The 20,871-nt window shown below is 41.9% G+C and overlaps 1 long non-coding RNA gene across 1 annotated transcript in view; it reads left to right on the top strand.

Moving 5' to 3' along the window:
- The first annotated feature begins 7 nt into the window (after positions 1 to 7).
- The window catches only part of LOC144782874 (uncharacterized), an 84,454-nt gene continuing 63,590 nt past the window's right edge, over positions 8 to 20,871 (top strand). Inside the window, exon 1 of the long non-coding RNA XR_013601295.1 lies at positions 8 to 180. This is a non-coding gene — a long non-coding RNA (uncharacterized LOC144782874). The remainder of the gene's footprint in view (positions 181 to 20,871) is intronic.

Raw genomic sequence — 20,871 nt, 5'->3', positions numbered from 1 at the left:
CACGAGCGCCCCCCTTGCTTCTTGTTGTGACCTACTCCAGCAGCCACCGTGTGCCATAGTGTTGTTTGTGCACGCGCTGCTGGGAGACCAACGACTGTGACGTGTTGAACCTCTCGGCTGCAGAGGCAGATTTTTGGCTCCCCCGTAACACCCTGTACTCCTCGGGCTAAAGCGACTACTGTAAATAAAATTGTTTTATATTGTGGTTGTGTGGGGGGGGGGGGGGAGCGGGGGGGGGGGGGGAGCGGCTGAGAGAGGATATGGATTGTTAACAAGCATTGGTAAAGCCAAAAGGTTTATCTCAATGCGACAATGCCCGAGACAGCGCTTGTATCGATTTACATTTATGCTCAACCAGATGGTCTTTCTATCAGCTTGTGGGTAAGAGAGAGAAAACCATCACAATTAAATCTCAATACAGTGTAACCAATTTGGTCACACCATAATCCACTTGACAACTAAATCAGAGATTAATGAGATTTAATTATGCATTTAGAAACAAATTTATATAAATCAGCCTCAACATTATCATATAAAAATACAGAACAGAGTGCAAATCTTCTAAAGAGATGAACAGAGTACAAATCTTCCGAAGAGATTCAGCCTATCGAACAAAAAGCAGACAACTAGTTCAATAGCACTCCCTTTAAGGGACATCCCTAAATTAAGAAACATTGAAATAACAGTGAAATTAGGAAGGTGTCAGTCTTCAATAGAAGGCACTTAAACCATGGATGCATAGCATGAAAGCCACACAAAGTAGAAGCATAGGTCTGCTCTCTGAGACGTCCTAAGATGCTCTGACCCTCACTAAATTACTTGCATTCAAGATAGACAATCCCATGCGACTTTCTCTGGTGCTTTTCCGTGAATCCGGCGCAAATTGGATACTTGCACCGCCTTTCTGACATCGATAAGTAGCAACTACGTTTGTCGTTTGTCCTTGGTCATTCTCCTCCTCTACGTGATCTCGCCTCCTTGCTTGTTATCACGTATCTTCTTGCCAAACTTCGTCTTCTCAAAACTTGTTATCTAATGAAAACAAAACCCTTCTATACTAACTAATGAGGCTTTGTCCACACCAGCAGTGAAACAAAAATATGAGCAAATACATTATCAATTGAAGGTTAAATACAAATCTTCTCTTATTAACATTAATCACACAGAATATATTAGGGTGCTGACTAAGCATGATTATGGTGCACTCCTACAGTATCTCAGGATGGGCTCAAAATCACGCTGCTCCACCCACAAACTACATTTGTGTTTTTTCCCTGCTAAACATCTTTTAATCCAAACCAAATACATTTGCTAATGCTTGCTTTATTTTCAGCTTTTGGATTGTGTGCCTTTTGCATTTTTATATGGTCATATATTTATTTTTACATGTGCATGATTTACATTTTCACACTAAAGCATTAAAATACTAATGCATTTAAAAAGATTGGTGTCTGTATAAAATGCATTTATGAGACAAAAATTATTGGTTTCTCTGTATAATGCACATATGAAACAAAAGTATCTGATAATTGAGTCTACGTTCGAGACAAAAATAGTACCTCCATTATTTTAATGCAACCCCTCCACAGGAGGCAGAAAAATACCTCAATTGTCCTCCTCTGTTGTTTTTTTTTTTTTAATAGCAGCTACGCTATCACACAATACCTAAAATATGTTTTACCATAGACCCCTCTCTCAAGATAGAATGGGCTGTAGGTATGTGAAACTTATAAAAAAATATCTACTTGTCCAGAGGACAAATGGTTCTGAAATATACTTGTTCCATTAGGTGCCCTACAATGAGGTGACACATTGTAACAGAATTCTGGTATAAGAGCTTGGATAGTGCCTCTTCACTTTAGATCAGGATTTCTATTCTTATTTTTATATGGTTCAGTTCATGCCACCGTTCTGATTTTATAGGGCTCTCAACACACTTAGGGGCCCATTACGATTGCGGATTTCCCGCATCCACCGGGCCGGCGGAAGCCACCGCCGGCCCGGAGGATGCGGGAAATCCTCCGGGGAGCCTTGAAAGACCCACCGCCATATTAGGATGGCTGGTGGGTCATACTATCCGTCCGCCGCTTTTCCGCCGCGGGCGGATTCCGCCCGCGGCGGAAAAGCATTAACATGGCTGGCGGTGTCTATCAGCCACCGCCAGCCATATTAGGATGTCTGCGGAAAGATGCCTTTACACGGCGGCATTTCCGCTGCGTAAAGGCATACGGATTTGTGTTTGGGAGCCCGTTGCGGGCCCCCAGGGGTGAAGGGGGGGTGGTGGGTGCACATGGGGGGTACCTATGGTACCCCCTGCATTTGCCTGCACAAAGCGGCAGGCACCGCGAGGTGCCTGCCGCTTTGTGCATGCAAATGCACAACTTACTTTTTTATCATTGCGGCGGGTGCTGCTTCAAGCAGCACCAGCCGCAATGATAAAAATACAGGATGTGACCGCCAGGGTGGCGGTCACATCCTAATTTGCACAGAGGGACCGCCGCTGCCCCTGCGGACGGTCCCTCCTTCTCTATGGTGGCGGACGGACTCAGGTCCGTCCGCCATCATAATCGGCCCCTAGGTTTCTATGTCAAATATTTGAATATTTCCAGAGTCTACATATCTCAGTTTATGAGTGAACTTTGTTCAGGATCCCTGTAAGGCTCTGAATATGCCAGCACTTTCAGAATGCTGGGGTTTTTATAGCACCATTCAGAATAGATCATTGCTCTAATTGCACCACTGCTCTCTTTATAGTTTGACGAACTTGCATGTTTAATGGCAGCACAGACTTCTCTCAGAATCAGCCAGTCAGTCAAAGAAATGTTTACTTAGAGTTTAGGTCCTTAAACACCTATCATATATAACCATATCCATTTTTTGTAATTACATCAATTAAATAGACTGTATTAGATAAAAAGTAAATAATTCATTATATAAAAACTTTATAAATCAGTATACCTTAAAATATACCCACTCTAAATGTCTTCACCATACATCACACACTATTACTACAATCATCATTATTACCTAACATTTTTGACTATATACACATAAAACCTTTTTAACAGCAATCATAAAACTTCCTATTGCACATGCTATAAGAAAGAAGCTCCGTTTTAAAAAAAATTTCCATAGCTTGTACACAGTTTCTAATACCATATTTAAAAAAAATTAGACGTAAAAACATTTTCTGTTCGGTCAAAACATTAACACAATCCAATAAAATGTGCAATATATTGCATAGTATTTAAGCTACATATACAGTTTCCCTCGCATTCAATCATGGCCACTTTTATCTTTTCACTGATAAAGCAGGGGTTGATTCTGACCCTTAACCTTAGCACTTCTCTTCTTAAACAGCAACTGGGTAATGCATCCACATAAGTGTACCCTACAACCTTTTGCCACGAGTTAGAGATGAAATTAACAAATTTTTCCCCTCAAATTACTGTTTGGCATAACCTCTGGATAATTCCTTGCCTAATGCCCTGAGCTCACTCTTTACAATCTCAATCTGTAAATTTTGTGGGCACAATTTAGTTCCCAGGTCCCTACAAACTTTTACCAAGATTTTCATAACCCCATCTGCCCACTTTAATTCCCTTTGCTGAATTTCATTTTTATACCACCAAGAAACCGTCTGCGCTTCCCCCGAGCTTATGCACTTCCAGAATCTTATCAGCCCTGTGCATGCCATTATATTCCATGATACCATTATCAGTCCCCATTCCAGGGGTGTGGAATTTAATAATATATCTACTTGTCCATGGGGCAGGTTGCTTCATAATTTTACTTGTCCTGTAACAAAATACTCTTGTCCCTTTTGTGCTATGTAATGCAGCGACAAATTATGGCAGCAATCTCATTATATAATAGCTCTGAAATAGCCTCTCTGATTATGCCAAGGCTCCTTCCATAGTAGGGTTTGAATACTAGCACGCCCCTTATGTTGCAGTGTATCCGCAAATCTACATACTGGGGCTGAAGGTAATGGTAAGCAACAGTTCCAGGGTTGGAATACCCTTTTGAGTGTCGTGCAAACCTACTAACTTGCATGTTTTAAGAGTTTTCACCAGCTCTTCTCTAATCTTTTCCCATCCTGAGAAAGGTTAGATATTTACTACTGACAATGGCAGACATAAAACTTCTTCCAGGATTGGTAAAAAAGTGGTTGGAGGGAAAGTAAACTTGCAAACACTCAGATTTTCGCATGAGCAAATTTACACCTGCATATTTGCTCATGCTAAAATGCAGTTCCAAAATATTTTCTAGGAGTACTATTTCTTGGCATTACTTCTATGAAGTCTTGTGAATTCATGAAAGTCATATCTCTGCACTTAATCTAGTGACATGTGTGCACTTTATTTAATAATTGGGCCCCTAATTAAGTCTGGCGTTAACCATGACTTTTTATGTTCATTAACATTTTCTCTCTCTCTCTCTCTCTGTCAGCTAGTTTCACGGTGAGTAACAGCATTCTGTTCTTTCACAAGGAGCATATTGACACAGTCATTTTGTTCAGTGTCAGGAATACTGTGCAATGTGTATTTTTGTTAGACCAAAACAACTTTTTCTTTTGCCAATGTTTGTTATAATGGTGAGGGCCCAGCAGCTCCCACACCAATAATGTTTTACAAACCCCAAGCATTGACAAAACCAAAAGGCTGACCAACAATTTCAGGCCAGCTGGCTTTACCAATGCTTGTTTATTTTTATGTTTCCCATAATCTTATTAAAACTTGTTACACTGATTTTCTATTATGAATATTTTTGGGAAATACTAGCGTGCATCAACAACACATTTTACTAAATGATGCTGCAATGAAATGCTACCTAAATGTTTTCAGTAGTTTAGCTAAATGTTTTTGCATTTTTTTGTGAACATTTTATTTTGAAAGCAAAGATTTATCAAGCTTGCTTTCAAGCTTCTGCAAATATTTGCATCTAATCAGAGAGCATTCTGGGAGTAGTATACATAGCCTCATATTCATGAACATTGAAAACGTGTGCATCCATTTCACACTCTAACCACCATCAATAGTGCAGTCTGAGCTTACAACATGTACTTAGAGCACTCACTCTAATAATACAGCCTTTGCAGCAATGAACCATAAATACAAGTTTGAATAGCATTAACACATGGACACAAATATTACCTTAACTGCAGGCAATGCCTTTCCCTGATCTATAATGTGGTACTGTAAACTTGCAGCCAAAGGGTTTGTGCTTTAGGGGGTTGGGCCTACTTGTCCGAAGGACAAAATACTCATGAAAACTTGTTGCCCTTGACCCCAAACAATATGTTCCGGGCATCAGGCTAAAGAAATACCACATCCCTGCCATTCTTACAGCCTGGATCATTGAAGATCCAGGTAGAAAGAGACAGTACGATTTTTAGCTATATACCCTCCTCAACTCCCCATCCACATTTTCCTCTTAGATAAAACAGTCCAGCTCCATATTGGAATTGTGATGGAATCATTGCCACACAGGCTTCCAGAACAGGTCTATCTGACATCTCACCATAGTCCTTATAGAATCTCTTAAGACAATTAACTGAGGAAAGAGCCCCTGCTTTCAATGATTCCAAATGGGCGCTACATTTTCGGGACTTATCAAACCAAACCTCTAAATATTTTTATTCCTTAACTATCTCCAGCTTGGTGAAGCCCAAAAACCAGCTAAACTTTGTTGTTTTATTGCCAAAACAAAAACCATTGTTTTTTTCCATATTCAATACTAGTTATTTAAAACGACAGTATTCCTTAAACATGTCCAGCTTTCTTTGCAGGCCTATCTCTGTCTGATCTAAAATTACGAGATCATCTGCATACAAAAGACATGCAATATGTTTGCCATTTATTTTGGGGCTGACGCCCTTAGCCCTCCCCAGAACTGATGGAAAGTCCGTTCTAAATAAGGAAAAAAGTAGCGGAGCCAAGACGCACCCTTGTATTAGTCCATTTTCAATTGGTATTTTATGCAACAAGGTCCTTTCAGTGTCCCAAAATGTCCTGAATTATAGCCAGGAGACCCTTTGGGATGTCCCACCTAATAAGTGCCTCCCATAAATGTTTCCTCTCCACCAAATCAAAAGCAGCCTGGAAGTCAACAAAACAGACTGCCCCTCATCTCCACTGCCTCCCACGCGATGCACCAGAGAGTAAAACAATAATTGATAGTAGATCGCCCTTCCTTAAAACCTCCCTGTTCTGGGGGCACAATATGATTTACTTCCACCCATTCTTTTAATCTTCCAAGTACAATTTTTGCAAAGGCCTTTTTCTCCTTCACCCAACAGGTTTATCAATCTATAATTCTTTGGGGCTTTTGTATCTCACTGCTTGTGGATGGGTCTCATAATAGTCCCTCTCCAATTTTCTTGTATCTGTCATGTATCGAATATACCCCAAACATGTGAAAAAAGAATTAAGGCCACCTGTCTGGCCGGGTCTTTATAATTACATCTGGGAGATTATATTGTTCAGTTGCCCTTGAAATTGTTAAATCTGCTGTAATAGGTCTGACAATACTTGCCATAAAGTGGGACCAAATGTCTTTGTTTATGTCAGTCCAATGGGTAGATCTCTTCACTGTGGAATCCACCCTTCTCTCATATATTTCTCCCTGAAACTCCTCCCAGGCCTCTTCCACCTCCACACAAGTCATAACCCTCTGTATCTTACCGGAGTCTTCCTGAACTAGTTTCCAGATTTTTAAAAATATTTTTTTGTTTCTATTGCTTCCAGAAGGTTCCCCCAGCATTTCTCTTTGTGAATTCTTTTTTGTTCCCTAATTAACCTTTTGTATTTTTTATTTGTCATCTGGAGGCAACTATAACTCGCAGAATCGTACCTTAGTTAAGGCTTCTTTCCCCTTTACTTATCTGAGCTTTTAATTTCCCTCATTACTTATTAAACCAATCATTTGCTTTCATTGAAATTCGCTGATTCCTATTGTCACCAACTTTGTTCCATGTATTTCAACCCTTAAACACTGAACAACCTGTCTTATTGTATTTTCATACCACCCAATTTTTTCTGGGGGCGTTACTTAACCATTGGCTCTGTTTGAATCCGGCTACTTTTTCCACACACTCTTCAGTCATTCTTGTGGTTAGACGCCTAGGCTAGTCGATTTGTACAGGGAGCACTCTATTTCTCGGTCTCATTTCACCTCCTGCTAAACCAAGTTTTAAGGGATACTGATCGCTTTCCTCGCCTTGCTCCACCTAAAAATTCCAGTCAAAATTCCAGGCATGCATAAAGATATAATCTATAGGGCAGGCTGATTGAAATCCCCAAACAAGATAAATACATCTTTAGAGTATAGTTCACTCATGCCCTCTAGGTCTCCCTTGAAATTTCCCAGTTCTGCCCTATACTCCCCACCCCTGCGTATATACATTCACTATAGTCATACAATCATGTTTTCGGTCAGTGTCCAGAAGGTACACTCTACAGGCCACCAACCAGTTACATTTAACTTTCAATGGCGTCTTCTTTTTAGCTATTTTGGTAGATACCAGTATTATTTATCCCCCAGACTGGCGTCCCTGTTAACAGATCTATTTATCTGGATAAACCCATCAATCGTTGGGGTTTCATCACACAGCCACATTTCTTGCAACAAAACAATCTTGCAAAGATCAATTTATCTCTTGAAACTTTCTGACTTTGACATTCTCCTGCAACAATTTAATGTTCCATGTTAGTACCTCAAGGCAGTGCGACGACCCCACACCCTAATCAATTTCACTTAACCACCTGTCTTCCATGTATCCTGGTGATGAAAGGGCCTTATATGTCTTTTCGAATACCAGCCGTCCCCTTTGTCTAGCTATATCGGTTTGTACCACAGTGATTTTGAGATCTTCCTTTTACCTATATCCCTGCTCAATCCACCTAACGTGCCTTGATCCCAGCCCAGTGTGTATATTTTTGGAAACATTTTATTTTGAAAACAAAGTGCACAGTAGTTTAGCAAAATTGTGTGCCACCTTCATCCATTTTTTTAAGTCAAACTTTTTTTGTGGTACGTTATTTGTTTTCAAAATAAAATCCCCAATCTTCCTTCCATTCTTCTTCATAAACGTCTGGAAGCATGACACAGCCACAAATCGTTACATTTTGCAGAAAAATGTACACATGTGTATACAAGAACCACTGTCAGTAATGCAAGCTGAGATTCCTGATCACTGTTTTTGACTGCATCAGACTTGAAATCTCTACTCGACCTAACTTTAATGCGCTTGACCCATGACATTTTTACACAGTTTTGTTTTAAACACAAGCACTCGACAAGCCCAATACACTGTGGGCGACCATACTTTTAGCAAACACAGGTCAACTTATCACTAAAGTATTTCCATGAGAAATGACCCCTGTGTTTCAGAGGTGGTGGAGGATTGCTAGAATACCAGCAAGGTAAATGCATCCATTAGCAAATCCCTAAGATAGGTCATGAAAAAACATCAACCTGAAATAGTTACAACAGGCACTGGCTTGTCGGTGAGGATGTTAAGTATACAGGTCATGCCTTTCTCACCTCGTGCAATTTGCTTAGTTGCCTCTTCTAGTTCATACCCTGCAAACTTCAGGCACAGCGAAGCTCAAACTACACACAGCTTGTGTTCTGCACAGCTCTTATGAAATGAATGAAATGAAAAAGAAACTTGCTAAAGCGCACTGTGGCCAAGCGGCTTCCTGGCGCTGGGGGGGGGGAGATCGGATTCTACACAGCAACCAGGGGAGCTAACCGGGGAAGGCCTGGAGAAAAAGAAAAGTTTTTAAAGCTTTACGGAAGGAAGAGTAAGTGGGGATAGAACGGATGGATAATGGAAGACTGTTCCAGAACTGGGGGGCCAAAACCGAAAAACGGGTGCCGCCAATTCGGGCTTTGCGGTAGCGGGGGACTTGAAGAAGGAGTAGAGATGACGAACGAAGAGTGCGAGCTGGGATGTAAGGAGTGATCAGGGAAACAATAAAGAGAGGGGCGGAATGAGTGTAGGCTAGGAAGGCTAAACAAGCTAATTTAAAAAAGGAACGAAAGCGAACAGGAAGCCAGTGAAGGGACTTAAGGACAGGCGTGATGTGAGAGAATTTGGGGAGGTGAAAGATGAGCCGGGCGGCCTGATTTTGAATGGCCTGTAGTCGGCGCATTTCGAAAGCAGGGATGCCAGCATAGAGGCCGTTCCCGTAATCAAGACGGGAGGTAATGAGGGCCATGATGATGGATTTGAGGGCGTCGGTGGAAAAGAACCGGGAGATTTTACGGATGAGACGGAGGGATAGAAAACAAGATGAGATTACGGAGCTAACTTGAGTATGCATAGAGAGGTCATTGCTGACCTTAATGCCTAGAGTGCGAATGGAAGGAACTGGGAGAGGGGGGGTTCCGAAAGAGAGGGGCCAGTGAGACGGGGACCAGGGATTAGAGGGACCACCTGTGAGGACAAGCTCCGTCTTGTCAGGATTCAACTTAAGGTGGTTCGTGATCATCCAGTCCGAAATAAAGACTAAAGTAGAACTAAAAAAAGAAGAAGAATCAGGAGTAGAAAGATCAAAGATGAGCTGGAGGTCGTCAGCGTAATTGTACACTGAGACCCCCAGCTCACGGAGAGAAAGAAATAAGAGGGTAAATATAGAGATTAAAGAGAAGAGGGGAAAGAGAGGAACCTTGGGGGACCCCACACACAAGAGGGCGAGGGGGAGCGGAGAATCCAGCGAGCTGGACTGCCTGGGACCTGTCCTGGAGAAAGGACGTCAGCCAGGAAAGTGCCACTCCCCTAATGCCGGCTGCGCTGACACGGTCGAGAAGAATGGCATGGTCGACCTGGGATATGGCACACCTCGCATCTGGAACATCAAATCTCCTCTATAGCACAGCTCATTATTTGTGCACCTCATAGCTAATAATTCCCTCATGCACAATACCTCCCCTGGCATGAATAATGTCCAGCACTGCTCATGTCTGGTGTTTAGTCATATCCTTCATAGGTCATTGCAAAGATTGTGCACTGCATAGCTCAGGCGCCCTCTGCATATATCATGTCGGGGACTCCAGGCAGTTGATATCCTACATTACTCTATTTCCCTGCAATCTTATGTATAATGTACAACTCAAGCGCCTGCGCAGCCCACACTTGTACTTACTCCCCTTGCACTGCTAGTCCCCTATCGGTGCCGAGTGAAGCAGTGGAGTTCTTACGAAAAGGGATCATGATGCAGCCCTTTGACAGTCGTATTGGTAGAGGCCCCTTCATAGCTTTAGAACTCCACTGGCTTTCAATCCATGAAAGTCTACTGAGTTTGTAGTGCACTCTAATAACACTCCACATGCGGGTATGCACACAAATACTCCTTTGAGTGTGTTTGGACTGTGGGACAGCACAAGGACACCATGACGTGGTACCTGGCAAAGCAATATGTGTTTGGATGGAGTAGGCAACACGTCCATTCAGTAGAAATGAACAAAGCCTGTAGACAGAAGATGTAATCTGCCCCTTAGAAACAGTGTATGTAATTCCAATTTAATTTAATAAAGTGTGATATCTGGAGATTATAGGGCCATTGCTCTATAATCTCAGTGTATAAATAAACTGTTAGGAAACCCACTTTTTCAAAACTTGACCCATGTAACCCATGGACAGTTTCTGCATAATTAATTAATCCCAAATCGCCTTTCTTACTCATTCACAATAAGGGAATACAAAGGCCAGGGCAAGAATTGTCAGGGTATTTCTCCCCCACCCCTCTCAAGAAGGCTGAGTGATTTCAGAGACTGACAATCCTATGACTCCCTAAAAGCAGCATTGAGGGAAGGGATCTTCCTTCCTTTCATATAGGTACAAACAAAGTACATATAGAGAGCTTAACTCGTATACGGCCCCACTCATGCAGCCATGCTACACAGCTTGCAGCCTGCGGTCTGCAGCTAAAAGGAGCACCTCTTAACAATGGGGATAGCTCCCAGGGACTGCAGTCAAAGCGCTAGATTGGCTTTATTCAGGGTGAGAACGAATGAGTCAGTAATTTACCATAAGCGGGGACAACCTGCTGTGCTCTAATCATTGGTTAGGTGTCTCCTGGTCACTATTTGTGATACCAGCACGGACATTTATCAGTGCTATATTAAAGACAGGTGCAGATAGGAAACCCGAAGAACGAAATAGGGGTCCCCCACAGACGCATGATTCACTGACATCCCAATTCACAAATACGTTTTATATAATGCATGTATCAGCCCAGCCAGACTGGTGTTGTAAAATGCACACCACAACATGAGACACATTTCACATTTTTTTTGAATGATGTTTTAAAATTGGATACGTTTTAGTTTGAGAATTTAGATGTTACCTGTCGCGGGTTTTTGATTGTGCTCATGTGCTAACCTTAATTTTCTTTACTGATGCACTGCCATTATTGATCTGAGTGAGGCCCATAATCTAGATTCAGAAAATGAAAAGTAAAATTGTATTTAAATTTAACCATTAAAAATGATTTTTACAACACCTTTTGGGCGCGGGGCCTGACGCAATATTTTTGGTTGACCGTCACGAGGTTTACAAGTAGTCAGCTTTTCAAATGCACCTCAAACATTTATTTTGGCTATGCTTTCACTACCTCTCTTGCCTAACACTCAGAGTTCTGATAATCGCTCTGATGATCACAGTTATCAGTCACGGTGGAGGTGAGAGCTGCAGGGATTAAGGAGAAGCAGGCCATTCTGGGTGACAGTGGCCTTTGCCAGGAATGGCAGCAAGGGACAAATGATGAATGGCTGTTGATGGTGAAAGGCTTTGCAGCAAAAACATAATTAACCTTTAATTGCGGACCCCTGGTGACCAGCAGCACTGGACTGATGTTCACTTGACAGAGCAGGAACATTCAGAAAGCTGTGAAACAGGTATACTTTATTTGCACATTAACTAAACTAAAGGTAAAGAAGCAAAGAATGCTTCATAGACAACTTATCTTCAGCATGCATCTGCTTCGACTCCCCCTATGCCAACCTTTCAATACCCCGGCCCTCGCCCTGCTAGCATCGGCGCGGCCCTCTGGAAGCCACAGACAGTACTTTGTGGCCCTTGGGGGAATGTTTGAGTGTAACCATGGTGTAGAGACTCACACACACAGCATTATAGTGGAAGGCACTACTGACTCATTCTACTTTCAAGCAACGGTGGCTGGCCTACATGCCTTTAAAGTGCAGCTGTAAGTGCTAGCTGGCTCTCTCAATGAAACTGTGTAAGCCTAACAGTTTTTTTTTCCAGAACTGTGCGCCAGAACTTTGGAACTATGCTAACAAGTATTTACAATATAAAATATGAGTGGTTGTTGTTTTTAGAATTGAGCATAAGACATACAACTATTTCAAATATCGCTATAAAAAGTTAATATTGCTCCCCACGTACTCAAGCGAGCCTTCCACTGAGAGATTTCGCCTTAGAAGCAAGGTAGAGAAAAGGATGGAAATACTCATCCAGTTTTATTCTTCCAAGATTGAAAGTAAAAAGTGCTGAATTACACCATCACCAGTAGGTAGTGCCTGGTTGGTTGAAAGCGCGTCATGTTAGTTGATTCATGGTGGTTCGCTTTGAGTCAAAATCTTACATAAAAGGCAGCTGAAGGTTGTGAGGTGAGGCTTTTCATAGAAAGTGTAAGACCACGTTCGGAGGACCCTCAGGCATGTAGGGTCTAAGGGACCACATCCGTGGGGCCTGAGGTAATTTACCTATGATGCCCTGGGTTTCTTCTTACTATAGGTCTGCAAAACTGAGAAAAGTACAACCCCTTCAGCACCTGACTCTCAGTGGTAGTAATGGCAAGCAGTCACAGGCTTTTCAATGAAGTAGTTTGGCAGTGTGTGCGAGCTCAGTGCTCAACATTCAGACAACAGTACAACAACACATTTTCAATCCAGTGCTTACCAACACAACCATGAATAATTTAGTGCCTCTGGCCGCCATCAGGCAGGGCCTCTCCTCTGTCTGCTGTTTCTCCTGCCCCCCGCTCTGATCTTGATGGTCCTTTACCTCAGGGTTAGCATGATCAGAGCTCAGATGCAGTATTCATTACTCGGCGAGCTTGGGTTCAGTCACTTATGACTTAGGGCCTTATTATGATAGCGGGCGGTCAGACAGCTTCCACTATCACCGCAGTTAGGACACCGCCCGACAAGCAGGCGGCGGTCGGACCGACGGGCTGACAGTCTCAAAGTGCTTATTTATTTATTAAAAGATTAGGAAGTAAATGTATTGTCTGGTTAATAAAAATCATCGAAAAATAGCTCTTCACAATCCATACAAATACATATTAAAGGCACATGTACATCAAAAGTATACCCATACACATTCATATAATCATAAAAATTCAATAAAATACATTACTTGGGACAAAAACACCTAAATATTGAGCTAAAATCTCTGAATAAGAAAAACATTCAGTACATTATATTCAAACAACATACAAACAACTGTGTAAAACTTCTAAGTGCCAAGTGCTTAAAAGCAAGTGACCTTCATTGTCCAGTCCTATAAAAATCCCTTCAGAAGGACATAAGCAAACAAATCTAAGCTACAAATACAAGCATTTTTTCGGCAATTATTGGAAACTTTATCAGCTGACAAATCAATGGAATAGAAACACCAGATACGCATAAAATGAGAGCCTGGCAAACATATCTCTCTCCTGCTTTAAGAAATGAGGGTTTCAATAATAAGAGGTGTACTTAAGCAGTTTTGGACAGGCACACACGATATGCAGTAAAGTTTCATGTGACCACCCACACAGTCCACTTTCACTGGTTGCGGTACAAAAGGGGGTGGTGATGGACGGAGCATCTGAATCAATCAAACACTCACACCCAGTCAGAAGATCTGGGTTTAATCCATCACCAATCTTTAGCCCACTCTGCCACCCCAGTTCAGACATGGCTATATGCAAATCAGTCTGACCCTGTGCCTCATGGGAACAGTCCAGCCCGAACTGCCAAGCCATGCCTTCCCCCTTTTGTACCGCTTTTGGCCGCCATAAGTGTGGCAGGGTATGCTCAAACGTGAGTCCCTTGCTGATTCAGATGGTCCGTCCATCACCACCCCCTTTTGTACCGCTTTTGGCCGCCAAAAGTGTGGCAGGATATGCTCAGACGTGAGTGCCTTGCTCACTTTGCCACTGGATTCAAGCAAGCCGGGCTGAATACGGCTAGAATGCCAGAAACCGGTCCTCGGAAGCTTGTTTCCGGTCCAGGGAAGGCATGGCTTGGCAGTTCGGGCTGGACTGTTCCCATGAGGCACAGGGTCAGACTGATTTGCATATAGCCATGTCTGAACTGGGGTGGCTGAGTGGACTAAAGAACGGTGATGGATTAAACCCAGATCTTTTGACTGGGTGTGAGTGTTTGATTGATTCAGATGCTCCGTCCATCACCACCCCTTTTTGTACCGCTTTTGGCCGCCATAAGTGTGGCAGGGTATGCTCAGACATGAGTCCCTTGCTCACTTTGCCACTGGATTCAAGCAAGCCGGGCTGAAGACGGCTGGAATGCCAGAAACCGGTTCTCGGAAGCTTGTTTCTGGTCCAGGGAAGGCATGGCTTGGCAGTTCGGGCTGGACTGTTCCCATGAGGCACAGGGTCAGACTGATTTGCATATAGCCATGTCTGAACTGGGGTGGCAGAGTGGGCTAAAGAACGGCGATGGATTAAACCCAGATCTTTTGACTGGGTGTGAGTGTTTGATTGATTCAGATGCTCCGTCCATCACCACCCCCTTTTGTACCGCTTTTGGCCGCCATAAGTGTGGCAGGGTATGCTCAGACGTGAGTCCCTTGCTCACTTTGCCACTGGATTCAAGCAAGCCGGGCTGAAGACGGCTGGAATGCCAGAAATCGGTCCTCGGAAGCTTGTTTCCGGTCCAGGGAAGGCATGGCTTGGCAGTTCGGGCTGGACTGTTCACATGAGGCACAGGGTCAGACTGATTTGCATATAGCCATGTCTGAACTGGGGTGGCAGAGTGGGCTAAAGAACGGTGATGGATTAAACCCAGATCTTTTGACTGGGTGTGAGTGTTTGATTGATTCAGATGCTCCGTCCATCACCACCCCCTTTTGTACCACTTTCACTGGTTGGCCAGTGTTGTATTCAATTCAATTCAGAGTGCCCACCTTATCAGGGTACCTACCAAGTCTTAATTTAAAAAATGTATCCCTCGTATGTGCCGGAAAAGAAGTCGTCAAATGGGCTGGATTTGCAAAGTCTGATAAGAGTTAACCCCTGACAAAGCATGTTATTTTGCCGATAAGGCCTTTTTATTCGCAATAAATGAGTTAGTCTTAATCTCTTTATTTCAAGCACTGTTTAAAACGAAACGTATCCATTCCTCAGAGCCCCGACTGCAAGTCAAAACTCTGAAAACATGTTAAAATGTTGGATCTCCAAGCACTAGTATAAGCAAAGTGATTTTTTTTCATACCAGCAGTAATTTGCTCATGAGTCAGGATTCTATAAAAGCAAGGAGTGCATACATTTCATGACCCTTGCACCACCATGGACTGTCTTCAGAGACCAAACTGCAAACAGATTTCAGCTTTGCCAATTGACCTAGGAATTCCAAAGACCGATTTAAAAGTCTCAATTACTAATAAATCCAATAATTTAGCATCTTTCCCCCCCAGCGATAGGCGAGCCGTATGCAATAGTTGGATGTAGCTTGGCTCCCAAGAATTTATGGTGGTGTTCGAACAATTGACATCTCAATGATATACGTAGAAATGTAAAAGCATGAATTAAAGATGATGTTTTTGCTCTTAAGACATTAAAATGGCTTTTGAACGAGACTTTGTTGTCAAATAAAATGCCCAAATGTTTATATGTCTTACAACCTTAATTGGCCCACCTCTTGCTATCCAAGATCTAGTCTTAAACTTCACTGGGCCAATTTCCATAATTTTAGTTTTCTTAACATTCAGCTCCAAGCCATTAGCTAAAATGTAATAATCAAATACAGCAATTAATCTTTGTAGATCTATCAGAGTATGGCTCAACAAAATAGTGTTGTCAGCATATTGAAGATGGACATTGGCAAGTTTAGGAGGGTGGGCATTGACAGATTCAAAGTGCTGCAGCAGATCCTACATAAAAAGATTAAAAAGGCCGGGGGCAAGTACCCAGCCTTGTTTAAGACCATTACATGTTTATATTTTCCGGGACAAACTAAAACCATCGCCTAACTTAACCTGAACCCAAGTATTTGTATACAGGAGTATTATAACATCGAGCAACATTTGGGGGATACCCCAACCCACAAGGTTTTTCCATAATAATAATCGTGGAACTGAATCAAATGCAGCTTTTACGTCTATAAAACAAATGTAAATATTTAGTTTTTTCATAACAGCCCACTCTGCCAATAAAGTAATTTAAAGGTCAGTAAGTTAGTAATTGTAGATTGGTCCTTACGAAATCCCGACTGGTTAATTGGGATTATTTCCTGAGATGTTGCCCATCTTCCAAATCAATCAATAATCGGGAAGCAAAAACCTTAGCTTCTACTTCAGTGAAAGCAATTAACTGGTAATGTGAAGGATTATCTGCTGGACCCGTTTTAAAAATTTGCGGTACAATACTTCCCTGCCACGACTCTGGAACAATATTCAGTGCTAATAGCTCATCAAACACAGAAGTCAAAACCTCAACCCACATATCAATGCTGGCACGAAATATAGTGTTAGGGAGTCCATTTGGACCAGGAGTCCCATTCGATTTCATCCAGCGCAAAGGATTAGCTATTTCTTTGTTGCTTACAAATTCCAAAATCGCGGCCAGATTTCGGATGCTATCTCTCTCAGCAGGTGACTTACTACATTTAACATAAGAGTGGCTCAGGTCCGAGCAACTTGTGTTAGCAACACTAGAACCATACAGGTTATTAGAACATTGGAATGTTGGTAGCTCCATTGAAAACAATGAAGTGCTCCTGGCTTATAATGGCTGGTATAAGCCCGGAGCTCCAACATTCCAATGTTTCTTTGTTTACAGCTCTGGCTGTGAACAAAGGCTTCAGGAAGCCTGAGGGAATTTCAATCCCTCGCGCTCCCTGAAGGCTTTGTTTTATTTGTTAGAACATTCTGCCCTCTAAAGGCAGAATGTTCTAATAGCCTTATAGCCCTTCGTAGCAGGGCTATACTGGCTATTAAAGTCCAGCTGCCTTGTTAAAGTCCCTCGCCTTCGGCTCGGGCCTATAACGATGCAGCGGGCCTTTAATAGCCAGTATAGCCCGCCGGCTATAGTAATAAACCTTATCCATACCTCCTCCATAATGTTGACAATATATGCCCTGTTACCTCCTCTTTCAAATTGAAGAAGAGAGTAGACTTCTAAAGGAATTATTTTTGCTAAGCCCTATCCAAGGACGCTGACCAGCTACTTAACATAGATGCTTGAGAGCCCCTTTTCTAAGCATAAGGCTTCAATCGGAGCAAGGGTACTGAGATTATAAATTTTTCAAAGTATTTTCTCCCCCATTTTATGCAAATAATTCCAGTGTTTCAAACCTATAATTTCAATGGCATAAAGTAAAGTTGAGGGGGGTTTTACATTAAACATGGACAATAAGTAGATAAAGTCTGCGGCTTACAGCCCTATAAAGTGATAGGAGTGCGTTAGTATGCACCTTCACTTTCCCAGATAAGTGCAAAATATGTTCTTTCACAGAGTGATTGGTGGAGAATATTATGTCCAAATATGCCTTGCTACGCCTGGGTTCCTAATCACCACTTAAAATTTCTCAGTTTTCTACCTCAACATTAAAAATCATCACTTTACACTTGTTGGTGTTCATTTTTAAATAATGACTGTCTGCAAACCTCTGCAGACAATCCAAATGACTCTGAAAACCCTGGGAGTTAGGTCCAAAATCGCAATGTATTCCACATAAAACAATGAACCTATATTACAGTGACCTAACTTTGGGGCATCCCCACCGAATTCAGTCAATGCCATTGGTATATCTTAGATATATAGAAAAAATAATAAATGGGCTAGCAGGCAACGTTATTTAAGACCGTTGTTCATCAGTATTTCAGGTGATTACCCACAGTCACCCCCAAGCACAACATGGCACCAGGTAAAGGAATAAAGTGCAATAATAAGATTAAGTAAATGATCAGGAATTTGTAAATGTCTGAGCTTTTGCCACACAGTAGGTTGATCTACACAGTCAAAGGCTTTGAAAAAAACAAAAATGTGGCATAAACCGACATATTACATGACGCCACGTCCAATATCAATTGGAAGGCTGTGATATTATCCAAGGATGAACTGTTACATTTGAAACCAGCCTGCTCCAACAGTATGATATTATTAGCATCCACCCAATATAGAAGATGTTATAAAAAGGTCTTTGAAAAAATGTTCTCTATCGAATCAAGGAGTGTTTTCTTCCTATTGTAATATGGGAGGGCAATTAAGCTTTTCTTATGTAGCTGTAAGATGATACTTCCCCTTCATGAGGATGGAATTGTTCTAAACAGATGACAGTAATTAAAAAGAGCTGCCAAATAATCTGAGTAGAGGTCTGCTTCCAATTTCATGATAGTAATCGGAATTTGGTCCAGGACTCTGGCTCCTGAGGTTTTCGCATGAAGAATAATCTCGTTAATCTGAGCTCTCGAGTGGCCTACTAAATCTCCCCCTTCGGAGGAGGTAACTGCCAGGGGAGGTAGATCCACATCGACTGGGTGGTTAGCTGAGTAAAGATTAAATAAAAAAGAAGAACATTCACTACTTGAGATTGCGCAAATTTTGGTCCTAATACTACTCCAAGTTGATGTATTATTTATGTGCCAGAAATTTCTGGGATCTTTAACGACGGCGGCTTCTCGTACATCTATTCAGATCTTCTCAGACTGTTGTTTTTTATAGTCGCCATCCATCTCGTTCCCTTTCTTCAAAGTAATATAATTTTCCTTCTTCCCCGTGACAAACATAAAAATTGTTGCCTTTGTAATTCTATGTATTTATTACCACTAAATTCCTTATGAGCGATTTCTGAGGGTTTGCTATTTACCCGAAGCTCCCCTTGATGGAGAGCATTCTCTCACCGCCTGAACATCCTTCTCAAAAGTAGCCACAGATATAAAATTCCTAATAATAATTAAGTTGTAAAGTGTTTTTAGCACGTCTTTTAGCTTTCCTTTATTTGAAATATTTACTACATTAAGGTGCGTTGTTTCATCCTTGAAGTTCCAAGCAAGCACTCTTTCGGAACTTATTGTTAAGAGAGATTATTTTATGATCGCTCCACGAAGAGTCCAATAACTCAAAATTAGTTAGCACACTGAACATGGGTAGAGAAGTAAGAATGTAGTTGATTAATGAGTTCTTCTTCCCACTCCTATATGTGAAGTGGGTAGGGATATCATTGGACAGTCTTCCATTTATGGTATAACTATTATCCATACATGCACCTAAGAGGAGCTTGCCTCTTTTATCTGCTCTACAGGGTGGAAGAAGAAGGGGACTTAGTATGTTTAAAGATTCCTTGCTATCCATAATTGCAAACAGACTGACAGCATAATTGGAGATTTTTGTATTAAAATCCTCTAAATTATCGAATTAACAATATTCTCTCTTTCTACAATTTGGAAATAAAATGAAAGAAGGGGCTAATGAGGGAGTCAAAAGGAGAGCCGGGAGGAAGATAAAGATTAACAAGTAAATACTGATCAAACTTCGAACCCTTCATGCTCCTGCAACTAAATAGTGAACACTGTAAAAGTTTTGAAGGAAATCATCTAAAGGATTTATATGACCAAATATAATCTGTGCTGAGGAGAGTAGCAATTCCTCCAATAGTGTGGCCATTCCTTACTTTTTTAGCAAGACAGCTAATAACAAAATAATGTTTTAACGTCAAAAGGATTCTTGCACCAGATCTCTTGTAGACAAATAAAATATGCACACAGTGAAGCCAAAGAGCTAAGCTTTTGAGACCTGGTGAAGCATCCAGATAAGTTCCAGGATAGAACCTTAAAACCCTTGCTAAATCAACTTAGTCAGTTTACAGTTATTTATGTAATTGGAATGGAGAGCCCCAACTAGCCAGTTTTATTTAGACAACTCACAGTCGCCAGATGCCGCATTACCAGATCCCTAGAAAGTAGCAATTCTGCCTTTTGGTCCAATTGTGATATGCATTAATTTAGTGTTATTTAAAAATTCCTCTTTTTGGGCCTTACCATTTTCCAGAAGATTATCTGTAATTATATTGAATCAAATTTAAAATAGCCTTGGAATTAAAGTAAAGCTACATCTCTTCTCATTTACCGAATTAATTGAAATAATAAAATATTATTATTTCTTATCATATTTAGAGAACCCGTTTCAGACTGACATTTTAATACCAAAGAGTGATTCAAGTAAGAAATGTCATCATCAAAACAAAAATATCTAGAGGCATGGCTAGCAGCCGAAGAAAACGGCCGCAGCCTAGAGAGTCTCCGTCGCCCGGCTACCTTCCCCAAAGATCCGAGCATTAGTCCGTCGGCATTCAGTACCCCAAAGCAGCGCACAAAGTGTCGGAAAGACCCGGGACTCCGATGCTCCTGGTCCGGAATCGATCAGACGATCACCGGTGAAAAGGCACCGAGAGAAAGAAGTGTGGCCTACACCAAAGCTAAAGCCGGGGACTGGGGTTTGTCCAGAACCAACTGCGACAAGAAAAGCTGACTAACAGGCATAGCGGGTGGAGCGTGCAGCATGAACGACGACGGGAACCCGGCCAGACTCCACCGCGACAACGAACAGGCAGTGAGAGGTGGTGAAGACGTTTTGCACGGCGGGGGCTGGCGAGGAGTTGAGGACAAGAATAGAA

The sequence above is a fragment of the Lissotriton helveticus genome, chromosome 9 (assembly GCF_964261635.1).
Source record: "Lissotriton helveticus chromosome 9, aLisHel1.1, whole genome shotgun sequence".
Classification (NCBI taxonomy): Eukaryota; Metazoa; Chordata; class Amphibia; order Caudata; family Salamandridae; genus Lissotriton; species Lissotriton helveticus.
The sequence above is the reverse complement of the archived record's forward strand: the minus strand, read 5'-3'. Positions and strand labels throughout refer to the sequence as shown.